The following is a 13,322-nucleotide window of genomic DNA, read 5'->3' as shown; positions in this document are numbered from 1 at the left end:
AAGAAATGGACAAATTTCTTGGACACCCATACACTACCAAAACTCAAACAGGAAGAAATAGAAAATTTGAACAGACCCATAATTAATGAAGAAATGGAATCAGTTATCAAAAATCTTCCAACAAATAAGAGTCCCAGACCAGATGGCTTCCCTGGAGAATTTTACCAGACATTTAAAGCAGAGTTAATACCTATCCTTCTTAAGCTTTTCAAAAAAATAGAAATGGAAGGCAAACTTCCAGACTCATTCTATGAAGCCAGCATTACCTTGATTCCCAAACCAGACAGAGACCCCACAAAAAAGTAGAATTACAAGCCAATATCCTTGATGAACATGGATGCAAAAATTCTCAACAAGATACTAGCAAATCAAATTCAACAGCATAGAAAAAGAATTATTCACCATGATCAAGTGAGATTCATTCCTGGACTGCAGAGCTGGTTCAATATTCACAAATCAATCAATGGGATACATCACATAAATAAAACAAAGGATAAGAACCATATGATCCTGTCAATAGATGCAGAAAAATAATTGACAAAATACCAGCATCCTTTCTTAATAAAAACCCACAAGAAAGTCAGGAAAGAAGGAACATATTTAAACATCATAAAAGCCATATATGAAAATCCCATAGCTAATATCACCCTTAATAGGGAAAAACTGACAGCTTTCCCCCTGAAATCAGGAACACAACAGGGATGTCCACTCTCACCACTGTTGTTTAACAGACTGTTGGAAGTCCTAGCTTCAGCAATCAGACAACAAAATGAAATAAAACGTATCCAAATCAGCAAGGAAGAAGTCAAACTTACCCTCTTCACAGATGACATGATACTATACGTGGAAAACCTGCAAGACTCCACCCAAAGACTGTTAGAACTGATACATGAATTCAGCAAAGTCGCAGGGTACAAAATCAATGTACAGAAATCGGTTGCATTTTTATACACCCATAATGAAGCAACATAAACATAATTAAAAATCTGATCCCATTTACAATTGCACCAAGAGCCATAAAATAGCTAGGAATAAACCTAACCAAAGATGTAAAAGATCTATAAGCTGAAAATTATAGAAAGCTTATGAAGGAAATTGAAGAAGACACAAAGAAATGGAAAAAACATTCCATGCTCATTGATTGGGAGAATAAATATTGTTAAAATTTCAGTACTACCCAAAGCAATCTACACATCCAATGCAATCCCAATCAAAATTGCACTGGCATTCTTCTCAAAGCTAGAATAAACAATCCGGAAATTTGTATGGAGCCACAACAGACCCCAAATAGCCAAAGTAATATTGAAGAAGAAAACCAAAGTGGGAGGCATCACAATCTAGACTTTAGCCTCTACTACAAAGCTGTAAGCATGAAGACAGTATGGTACTGGCACAAATACAGGCACATAGACCAATGGAATAGAATAGAGAACCCAGAATTGGACCCACAAATATATGGTCAACTAATCTTTGACAAAGCAGGAAAGAGAATCCAATGGAAAAGACAGTCTCTTTAGCCAATGGTGCTGGGAGAACTGGACAGCAACAGGCAGAAGAATGAAACCAGACCACTTTCTCTCACCATACACAAAAATAAACTCAAAATGGATGACAGACCTAAATGGAAGCCATCAAAACCTTAGAGGAGAAAGCAGGCAACAACCTCTTTGATCTCAGCTGCAGCAATTTCTTGCTCAACACATCTCCAAAGGCAAGGGAACTAAAAGCAAAAATGAACTCTTGGGACTTCCTCAAGATTAAAAGCTTGCAGAGGAAACTGCAAAGGAAACAATCAACAAAACTAAAAGGCAAATGACGGAATTTGAAAAGATATTTGCAAATGACATATCAGAAAAAGGGTTAGTATCAAAAATCTATAAAGAATTTACCAAACTCAACATCTGTAAAATAAATAATCCAGTGAAGAAATGAGCAGAAGACATGAATAGACACTTTTCCAAGGAAGACATTCAGATGGCCAACAAACACATGAAAAGATGCTGAATATCACTCATCATCAGGGAAATACAAATAAAAGCTGCACTGAGATACAGCCTCACACTGGTCAGAGAGGCTAAAATGTTTATTTATTTTTGAGAGAGAGAGAAAGAGAGAAAGAGAGAGAGACAGAGTGGGAGGGAGGTGCAGAGAGAGAGAGGGAGACACAGAATCCGAAGCAGGCTTCAGGCTCTGAGCTGTCAGCACAAAGCCCAACACAGGGCTCAAACTCATGAACCACGAGATCATGACCTGAGCCGAAGTCAATGCTTAACCAAGACACCCAGTATGATTATTTTTAAAAATCAGTAGCCTACCTTGTATGCATTCTTCAATATTATTATTAGGGGCTAATATGTTGAGTGACAAGAGTGACTACAATTTAGCATATGTATGGTGTTTTATTTCTTTGTAGAATTATGATCATATTTTCTTAGAGTTCAAGGTGACCCAAGTTCAATTCTCTCTCCAAAGCAGACTTTTTTCTTCTGTGTAACAAAATAAGTTTTGATTTGGAAACCAGGGACAAAGTAGGATAAGTTGATTTTTCTTAAATAAAAGAAATATGGTATCTTGCACAACTGAGCTAACAGTTTAAGATTCATCTCACTATATTCTTAATCACACCTAGTAGGATAATCCCTTTAACTCACTTGAAAGAAGGGAACAAGTAAGGTCCTATGTTATTCAAATCAAAACCAGATTAAGGCTTCATACTGACCTGCCCTTCACGATAATAAGCTTCTCTCCTCCCTTGTAGTCATCTTCTTTATGGTAATCCTAATTGCCCAGAGAGCTTACACATATTCATCATATCCTGTAAGGAAGAGCTCCACCTTGAAACTGGAGTTTGTCAAAACTACCTCCATAAATTCGCTCTGCTGGGTCATGCTTTATGGCCAAAAGTGAAGGCTCTTTTCTTTTCTTTTCTTTTTCTTTTTTTTTCTTTCTTTCTTTTTTTTTTTTTTTAGTGCTTATTTAAAGAGAGAGAAAGAGACAGAGTGAGAGTGGGGAAAGGGCAGAGAGAGAGAGGGAGACACAAAACCCGAAACAGGCTCCAGGCTCTGAGCTGTCAGCACAGAACCCAACGTCGGGTTTGAACTCATGAACTGCAAGATCATGACCTGAGTCAAAGTTGGACACTTAAATGACTGAGCTGCCCCTAGTGAAGGCTATTTTCAATGAAATTCTCCCCTCACTGATGTTGCCCCACCTGCTGTGCAATAACCCTGGCCATGTACAGAAGATTCTTTGGGTTGATCCTGTTTTCCTCCTGGCACTGATGCTCCTCTGGGAAATCTTTAAACAAAGCATCTATGACTCTGAAGAACACTGGGCTATTGCTATCACTGGGGCCCTTAAAGCACTTTGTTTCCATTCATTTCCAGTTGTTAGCCCTGATGCCAAGAACTTCTTGAGGGAGAAGAGGAACACTCAACCTTACTGCTCCCACAGAGTCAGACAGTTGCATTCATTGTTCCTTGCCAACCTGTTTGTCCTGTAGTAGTTTCTCAAGGTATACACTGAAAGGAAAAAATAATAATAACTTACTCTTTCCTGGGAGAGTTACATCCAATGATAACTTTTACATGGCAAAATAGGCCTGGGTTTCAAGGAATTTGTTCCTTCAACACATGTGTGAGTTAGAAACATACCAGATTCTGCCTTTCCAGACATCCTCCCACTACATGTGTATAAAAATTTTGTAGTACCCATTTATATTTGCTTGGCAAGTGTGTCATTGCTTTAGTCTCTCAGCCTAACTACTATCATTGATGGAAGCTTAACTATTCATACCACAGACTCATAAATAAGGTACCATAACCATAAATAGGCATAAACAAGACAACCAGTTGACTTAATAATACATTCCTCAAATTGTAGGGCATGAGCTCATGAGGCACATCTTTGTAAGTGTCAGCTCAGGAAAAAAAAAACCTTTAAAATCGCAGTGAGTCATGGACACATTGTTTTCCTATGTAGCCCTGCATCCCTCTTTATAATGGCAACTGCATACTGTCAAGTCAATCTTGCATCACCCAAAACTTCTTTAAACTAAGCATTGTGGATTTGTGAGAGTACAAACGATACCCCAGACTGTGGGTGCAGAAGCAGAGTTTAACATTGTCTGCCATACAAGAAAAATTCATTCTCCTCCTGGCTCCATGATATTCCCATGCCAGTATCTCTTGCTTGGATCCACTAAGGTAATTTTCCTTTTTCAGGTTTTAATGAGCTTGGGAAACAGAGAAAGCATGTCAAAAAGTAGAAGAAAGGAAAGGAAAGAAAACAAACATGATGCTCTGCTATGCCTTCTCATTTAACCCTGGAAAACAGTGCAAAGAATTATTCACAGATGAGGACATGTGGCATGAAAAGTTGATACCTATGATTATGTAGTCTGTTCCAAATCTTGAATTTGCAGGAATTTGACTCCACAACCCATCATGCTATTATACTACTGCTAGAAGTCTCTTTTAATACTCATACTTTTTTTTGGATTAAAAATCCAAATTTTATTTTTAACCTGTATCATTTAAATCTCAAATACTTAGGGCGCCTGTGTAGCTCAGTAAGTTGACAATCCAGCTTCGGCTCAGGCCATGATCTCGCGGTTCATGGGTTCGAGTTCCACGTCGGGCTCTTGCTGACAACTCAGAGCCTGGAGGCTGCTTTGGCTGCTGTGTCTCTCTCTCTCTCTGCCCCTCCCCTGCTTGTGGGTGCATTTTCTCTCTCTCTTTCAAAAATAAACATTAAAAAAATAATAAAAAATAAATCACAAATACTTGGTATGAACACTATTAAGTACTAAAACATGGCAAGTCATAATACAACCTCAAGTTTGTGGGATCCTTTAGTATTTCAAAGTTCTTTTACATACATTACCCCTTACATTTCTCTCAACAGTATAAGATGAATATTCTTACATCATCTCTTTTTAAAAAATGGAGAAGTCAAGATTTAGAGAGGTGACTGACTTGTGGGACATGGCATGGCAGTGCTTTTGTCAGAATGTGAAGCTGGGTCTTCTGGTTCCAAGTCCAGAATAGCTGCATTACTCTGCTCTGTTCAGAGTGCTTTGTTGAGGAAACATCTGTAGCTTCTTCTTCCTGGGGGCAGAGCATCAGGAGAAGGGCAACAAAGAGTATACATGCTTTCTCAGTTATCTTTGACAGTGGTTTCCTTACACTAACAATTTCAAGAGTTGTCCTCCCTCTGTTTCCTTCCTCCTCTCCACTGAGAGTCTACGGAGTGTTTTATATTCACCGTGGTAGGTATTTGGGCTTTCTCATCTTGGAGATATGCTACCCCTCTCCCCTCGCTTGTTATGACCATATGTAATGAGAAGTTCAAACACAACCAGACTGTTTGTACTGTGGATGCAGGAACCTTGCTGCTACCTGGAAAGCCTAACGGCAAAAACCAGTCCTGCTGGCTGCCATCTCTGCCAAGGGGAGAAGGCTCTCTGTTCACTTATCCACGCAAATGGAAGCTCTTCCTTGGCTTGGGTAATATTTCCTCTTAATTACCTTAATTTTCTTGAGACATTATTCATGTCCAAATTCCTTTCCTTGGCAGATAGGGACCTGAGGGCTTTGCTCTTGGCTGAGGTTCTGAAAAGTTGCACTGAGTTTGATAATAACATGAAACTTCACAGAGGAATAGATTGCAGAGCAAAGGGGAAACTGGAGGCCAGAATCTTGGGGAAAGTGAAGCTGGGAGTCAAGTGGCACAAATATAGAAATTTTTCTAAAGGGCAAAGGGATGAGCCATAGGAGAAAATCAACTCTAAGGCCAAGAGACCAGGACCAAGGTGAAGAGAAAGGCAAGGGCTAGCCTAGAAGTGCCTACAAGGAGCATGAAGAATTTTTTAAAGCACCTGAGATACAGAACCCTTTTTTAGAAGTCCAAGGGCACCAACTTTGTTCTAATCTCTTTATTCTTCACTTAAAAATATCAATTTCAGGGGCACCTAGGTGGCTTAGTTGGCTGGACATCTGACTCTTGATTTCGGCTCAGGTCATGATCCCAGGGTCATGAGATTGAGCCCCACTTTGGGCTCCACGCTGAGCATGGGACCTGCTTAAGATTATTTCTTTCTCTTGAGGCACCTGGGTGGCTCAGTCAGTTAAGCACCCAACTTCGGCTCAGGTCATGATCTCACGGTTCATGATTTGAGCTCTGCATCGGGCTCTGTACTGATAGCTCAGAGCCTGGAGCCTGCTAAGGATCCTGTGTCTCCCTCTCTCTGCCCCACCCCCACTTGTGCTCTCTTTCTCAAAAATAAATACACCTTAAACTAATTTTAAAAAAAAGATTGTTTCTCTCTCCCTCCTTCTACCCCTCTTCTTCCACTCTCGCTCTCTTTCTCTCTATATAATAAAATAAATAAATAAAATTTTAAAAACTCAATTCCAAGTGGGATGGAGGGGAATGAGGTCTCAAGAACCTCAAGTCGAGTTGGATACTCCACTGAGAAACAGCAAATTATCCTGGGCTCAGTCAAAGGGAATTCGAAGACATATAAGCAATCCCAGCAAGATTTATACCTAAAAATATTAATTTTCATGAGTCACGAACTAATATTTCAATGTTACAAGAGCAGGTCCCTAGCTTCCTAGCCATTTTATTTCTACCCAGTGCTTGAGTTGATATTTGACACTGAGCCTAAAACTCCCTATTCTTATTAAATCATTTATTTTAATTTACCTCCCCTGACTTGTATAGGCATCTGAGATTGCAGTTTCCACTCTAGAGGCATAAACAAACTTTATCTCCATTCCTTTCCTTTTTTTTTTTTTTTTTTTTCTTTTCTTTTCACTCAGGAATCTCAATTCCAATGCCTCAAAACTTTAACCAGTCCCAAAGTAGTTCCTCTCCTTCCAAGATTTCTGGGGAGCTTACTTTGTTCTTGTCACCCTTACCATGTTGCTTAATTAATGAACTATTAAACAACTCTACAGACATTAATATGATATAGATCATGTCATGAGGCAGTACATGATTAATTTTCAAATGTGCATCAAAAGCTATAACTTAGAGTGAGGCTAGAAATGATTTTTTTTTTTTTTTAAGGGAAAGTATACAAAGCTCTTTGCCTTTTGTGACTTGAACAAATCTAAACTTACATTGTCTGGGGACATGAAAATCTATTATGTAACACTTTGCTGATGTAAACAATTTAGTTTGTTATATTTAAGATATGATATGTACTTGTATTATTGAAAAAAATATGGAGAAAAGGAATCTACGTACTCTCATCTCTTATTTTTTTAGAAGTTAGGAAATAATAGGAATCAAAAGCTTAGAAAAAATCATCTGAATTTTTCTCTTTTTATCCCTAGGTCTTTAGATGTCTAGTGACTGGTCAATGGAAGCATAGAGACTGAACTTGGATAAATTTTGTGGAGGAATCACTTTTGAAGGGTGGGAAAGATTTACATAAGCGGAGCAGAAGTGAAGTGGAGGGACAATTCACCCTAGTCAGAAAAGTGTACATATGAGCACAAACACAGCAATATAAAAGGTTGTAACAGAGACTTTTGAGGAAGAGATGGGCAGAAGTACAAGCTTGAGGTGATAAGGATCTTATTTTCTCCTTAAAAGTACTCCAAACTAGGGGTAGCTGGGTGGCTCAGTTAGTTAAGATCTGACTTTTGATTTCAGCTCAGGTCATAGTCTCTGGGTTCATGAGATCCTACCCCTCATTGGGCTCTGTGCTAACAGCACGGAGCCTGCTTAGGATTCTCTCTCTCCTTCTCTCTCTGCCCCTCCCCCACTTGTGCCCCCCCCCCCGTCAATCAAAATGAATAAATAAACATTCTTTTTAAAAAAGGTACACCAATCTAGCTGAAAACTGAGTGTGATACATTTTTTCTTTTAATAAATTCAGCCAATGAAGACATATTTATCAATTTACTCAACAAGTACTTATAGAGTGCCTTCCCTTATGTGACAAATATGCATGTTATATTCTCAACAAAGCCAAGAACAAGGAAGTTATTTACATATAACTGTAATTAGCATATTTTATGAGTCAAAAGTTTGAACACTGACATGCCCCTGAAAATCCGGGGAAGATGGTTAGCAATTATAATGAGTAAATAGGTATAAGCAAGAACAAGGGGGATCCATTTACCTTGGAGAGGGACGAAGATGCAAGAGTGTTGCCCAGAGGTGGAATTGAAAGAACCCCAAGACTGACAGTATGGGACACAGCATGAGCTATGGGAATCATCTCAATTCAAATTAAGAACACCATCACAGGATGCTAAGTAAAACACAAGCACCTGCCATATAATAGAAGCTCAATAAATGTTTATTGAATGAATGAGTAAATGAATCAAAGTCGTCTGACAAGTCTCCTTGTTTGGCAGTCAACATAGCTCTTGATGGCACAATAAGCAGGCATCTGCTTCCCACATATAATTTTATTACTTTCAAAGACAATTAAGAAAAAACAAAGCTCCAATAATTTAAAAAAAGAAATAAATATTAAGCTTGCCTGCCTTTGAGTTTAAACAATGTTCGTAATTGACAATGATCTATTTCTTCAAATTTGTGGGGTCACATTACATGCTTATTTTATCATCTTTTATTCCTTATAAATCCTTTTTAAATTTTTTGTGTTTAAAAAAATTTAATGTTTTTTATTTTTGAGAGAGAGAGAGAAAAAAGAGTGCAAGCAGAAGAGGGGCAGAGGAAAAGGGAGACACAGAATCTGAGGCAGGCTCCAGGCTCTGAGTTTCAGCACAGAGCCCGACACGGGGCTCAAACTCACGAACCATGAGACATGACCTGAGCCAAAGTCAGATGCTTAACCGACTGAGCCACACAGAAGTTCCCTTATAAATCCTTTCTTAATAAATTAGTTGAAAATAAGTAAAAATAAGATGAATTAAAAAAAAAACAACTCATTGCTTTGTCCCCTGCCAATCTCTAGAGTTAGGGAAAGATTATAGCTGAAGCTGAAGTTGAAGGAGAATGAGGCCTCCTATGCAGAAGGTCTAGGAACATTATGGAGTCCATTCTGCTGGCATTCGGGAGGGTTTTACTAATCAGTTCATTTGTCTGTTTTTCTATCCATAACGAAATTTTGTAAAAAGTCTGAACATATGATTAAACACATTTTTTTAAAGAATGCCATGTAAAACCCATGACACTAACTTGACTCTACAGAAGATGTTATGGAGCCACTTTAACCTGGTTTATATCTGCCATTGAATTCAGTACTGAGAAGCACAGGGTCTGCACTAAGGAGATGATCCTTTCTCAGTGTTTAAACTATCTATTAGTGAACTGGGTCTGAATTTCCATGTCAAAGTTTTCTGTAGTTTGATCAAAATTTGATCAAGTCAGCTATAGTCCATTAATCTACTGGCATCTTCACCAGGGGCACTCCTGAGAAAGTTCAGCATTGTCTTCCAAGGAAGTGAAAACCACTCCAGACCTCAAGTGTTCCTAATCAATGACAGTATTATTAGAATATCAGGGATGCAGGAGTGGGCTTTTTTCCAAGCCCACTTAGAACCTTGATTGTCTGCACTTATTTAAAATTAGGCATGCAAACTTACTTGACTGTTATTTTCTATTCAAATTTATAACAGCTTAAAAAGTACTTTTAAAAATGGATTTTACCTAACATGATACTTAATGGTGAAAAGCTAGGATTTTTCTGCTAAGATCAGGAAAACAGCAAGAATGTCCCCTCTCACCACTCCTTTTCAACATTGTACTAGAAGTCCTAGCTAATGCAATAAGACAAGTAAGGAAACAGAAGGTATGTAGATTGAGAAGGAAGAAATAAAACTGTCTTTGCTCACAGATAACATAATTATGTAGAAAATCAGATACAATTGCCAAGAAAACTTGACTAAAGAAGTGATTATAACAAGATTACAGTATTCAAGATTAATATATGAAAGTCAATCACTTTTTTATATACCAGCAATGAACAAGTGAAATTTGCAATTCAAAGCAGAATAAGATTTATGTTATTACCCTCCAAAATAAAATTCTTAGGTATAAATATAACAGAATATATATAAGGTCTATATGAGGAAACCTATAAAACTCTTATGAAAGAAATCAAAAAAGAACTAAATGGGGAGATATCCCATGACCATGGATAGGGAAACTCATTGTCAAGATGTTAATTATTCTTGACTCTATCTATAGATGCAATGCAATTCCAATCAAAATTTCAACAATTTACTTTGTGGGTATCAACAAATGGATTCTAAAGTTTATATTCATTGGTGAAAGACTCAAAATAGCCAACACAATATTGAAGGAAAAGAACAAAGTCAGAAGACCATTTATTTATTTTGACAGAGATAGAGAGGGAGAGAGACATAATGCTTGAATGAGTGTGGGAGGGGTAGAGACAGAGAGAGAATACCAAGCAGGCTCTGCATTGTCAGCACAGAGCCAGACTCAGGGCTCAATCTCATGAATTGTGAGATCACGACCTGAGTGGAAATCAAGAGTCAGATGCTTAATTGACTGAGACACATAGGTGCTCCAAACTAAAGTCTATTAAAAAAAAAAAAAAAAACAACTATAAAGTAAAAAGTTTATTAAAAAATAGAATTAAACATTTGCAGAACCTGAAGTGCCTGTAAGAAATCTTCAGTTATCTAAAATAGCTTGAAACCCACCAAATGATACTTTCCTTCATTTTATAACTAATAATAACATAATAAAAAAACCACAATACATTTATTACATTACAATACATATATAATATATACATATGTTAGCAATGCAGTTAAAACCTCTTAAGGAACTTTACTAAATCTTTGCAAAAATTATCTTCTTTGTTCCTCACTGCAACCATATGAGCCAAGTATTGTCTTAACTCATTTTATGCAGATGTACAGAGAAAATTGATGAATTGCTCGAGGTCACAGAGCAAGTAAATAGAAGAGACAGTGTCAACCCAAAACTCCTGCACCTTGTACTTTTTTTGAAACCATGCCCCATAAGGTTAGTAAGATTGAAAGCTTGTTTAAAGCTTGTTACTCAGAGAACTGTTTCTCCCTAATCAGCTATTATGTTTTTTCAGACCCCACTAACAAATCCACTAGCTGTCTCTGCAAAAACCAGGACTCAAGGTCAACTGATAATGGTTCTAACCTATGAACAAGCAAGACCCTGCTTTCCTTACCTGAGGTAATGAGCCTAAGACTCCATCCAGTTTATACTGGCTCTCAGGACATCCTAAAGCAACCTCCTGATGTCAGGAGCTGAATTTTGCCTCATTCTGATGCTAAGTCTGTACCCCAAAGTTAACACAGGATGTATGTTTTACGTGTTTGTTAAATGTGTATTCTCCATCTCTCCTCACGAATAGTCATAAGTTTCCCTGCCCTCTTCATCAATATGTTTGTATTCTCAACCCCTATGATTATAAAAAAACTTGTTCTGTCCCCCTTCAGGGAGGCAGATTTGAGGCTTGTCCTCCCATCTCCTCTCCTTGTTTTGCCTGCTTCTCCAATAAACTCTTTCCTTGCTGCAAACCTGACGTCTCAGTGATTGGCTTTGCTACATACACATAGTGCAGATGTACTTGGGTTTGGTTACACTTTATTTGGTCTCTTATTCCCAGGGGTTGAGCAGGACTTAGAATAGCCGATATGAAAAAAGACTGAGTACACACAGTCCATCTGTGCCCTTAAGACTTTGCTCTGTTAGTTTTCCAAAAGGCTGCCTTTCCAAAAGTCTCCAAAAGGAGAACAGAGAGCAAATCTAGTGCTGCCCAGAGGTGCCCTTTCTGCTCTGAAGGTGAACAGAAACAGAAAATGCTAAAGAGGCCATTGAAAGAGTGTTCTCGTACTTCCTATTCTCCATTCAGGCACCCACACATGTTCTCTGAGAGGCTATTATGTGAAGATGTTGTTCTGGGCACTGGAAGTATAGGAGTAGACAAGACAGAAAAGGTTCATATTCCGGTAGAGGAAACAGCTAATGTGAATGAAGGCCCTGAGTTGGGAATGCACAGATGCGCGGAAGTAGTCAGCTACCTGTGGTTGATCCCCAGCGAATGTAGGAGAAGGCTCTGTAGAAGAGGTCAGCCAGGAGGAAGAGTCTCTGGTAGCCTGGGAGGGCCAACGGCAGGACAGAAGTCTGGTTTACATTTTATTCCATTCATGTGTTTCCTCCTGATACGCTTTCTGCTTCCTTCCATTTATGCCTATGTGCTGACAGTGCAGATGGAGATCATATGGCTACCGGGCAGTGAGGCCTGAGTGGTGCCATTGCCTGTCAGAAAAGTTTATTAGGTTAAAAAGAGAGAGGAGTGGAAGATACAATTGAGCTCTGTTTCCAGAGCCACAGAGCTGGCACCAGGTTCTGCTGAAGGCGGCACAAACCACAGCCTTGTTTTCCAATTGGCATTGCCCACCACGGCCTCTTCACAGCAGAGAGTTCTGGAATAGGCAGTTAGATTCATTATTACCATACCAAGTATGTGGATGGTGCTTTAGAAGTGGGAGGCACTTTGCAGAACTGTTTTTAGCTGCCCCTTGGATAGTTTTCCAAATAAGGAGTTGTGACATCTGCCTCCCTAGGGATTCCTCTTTGATCCTTTATTTCCAGTAAGACTGAAATTCTGTGTTCCCCTACACATTGTTATTCCTCTCTCCTGGCTAACTTTTTCACATTCCTTATTTCCAGCCTCAGAGTCACTTTCATCAGAAAGATTTCTCAGATCCGTCCCAGGCTGACATCAGTTGGGCTTTTTTTTTTTTTTTTTTTTTAAATCTCATAGAGGCTTTTGTGTACAGAAAACAATGCTTACAGTAGCCTGTGTTATCACTGACATTCAATCGCCTACAGTTATAAATTGAAAAACTTATTTTTTCTGAGCTTTTAAACACAATTGCAAAAATATAGTAAACTAAGAATTTTTAGTTTGAAATTAAATGCAGTTTGTACTTATTGTTAGGTTAGCTTATACTTTAACAAAATTTGCATAATCCTTTAGATACTATATATAAAATTATCTTATACTTTAAATGTATATAATTCAATAAATGAACGTGTAAATCCGATAATTTGAATGTTCTTATATATTTAAACACATTTTACAGACCTGGTTACTTACATTCTTGTGAATTTTCCAGCTGCAGTCATATTTCGTATAATGTATTTCCTCAAGAATCTCAAGCACTTAAGAAAACAGACATACAAACCCCATAAACAAACCTCCATAAGCATATACACAACTTTAATAAAGCTAAATACAAAACTTTCATATTTACATATGATTCTCTTAAGTATTTTAGCTTCTTAAAAGCTAAACTCACCAAAGGCACTAAGGA

The 13,322-nt window shown here is 38.1% G+C and overlaps 1 long non-coding RNA gene across 1 annotated transcript; it reads right to left on the bottom strand.

Moving 5' to 3' along the window:
- Nucleotides 1–2,119: 2,119 nt before the first annotated feature.
- LOC144617412 (uncharacterized) lies at nucleotides 2,120–12,825 on the bottom strand. Its single transcript, XR_013557906.2, has 3 exons — nucleotides 12,024–12,825; nucleotides 4,977–5,108; nucleotides 2,120–4,735 (listed from the first exon to the last, which is right to left on the bottom strand). It is a non-coding gene; the product is annotated as an uncharacterized LOC144617412 (long non-coding RNA).
- Between the last annotated feature and the right edge of the window lie 497 nt (nucleotides 12,826–13,322).

This window comes from Panthera onca, chromosome C2 (genome assembly GCF_046562875.1).
Source record: "Panthera onca isolate mPanOnc1 chromosome C2, mPanOnc1 haplotype 2, whole genome shotgun sequence".
In the NCBI taxonomy this organism is placed as follows: domain Eukaryota; kingdom Metazoa; phylum Chordata; class Mammalia; order Carnivora; family Felidae; genus Panthera; species Panthera onca.
The sequence above is the reverse complement of the archived record's forward strand: the minus strand, read 5'-3'. Positions and strand labels throughout refer to the sequence as shown.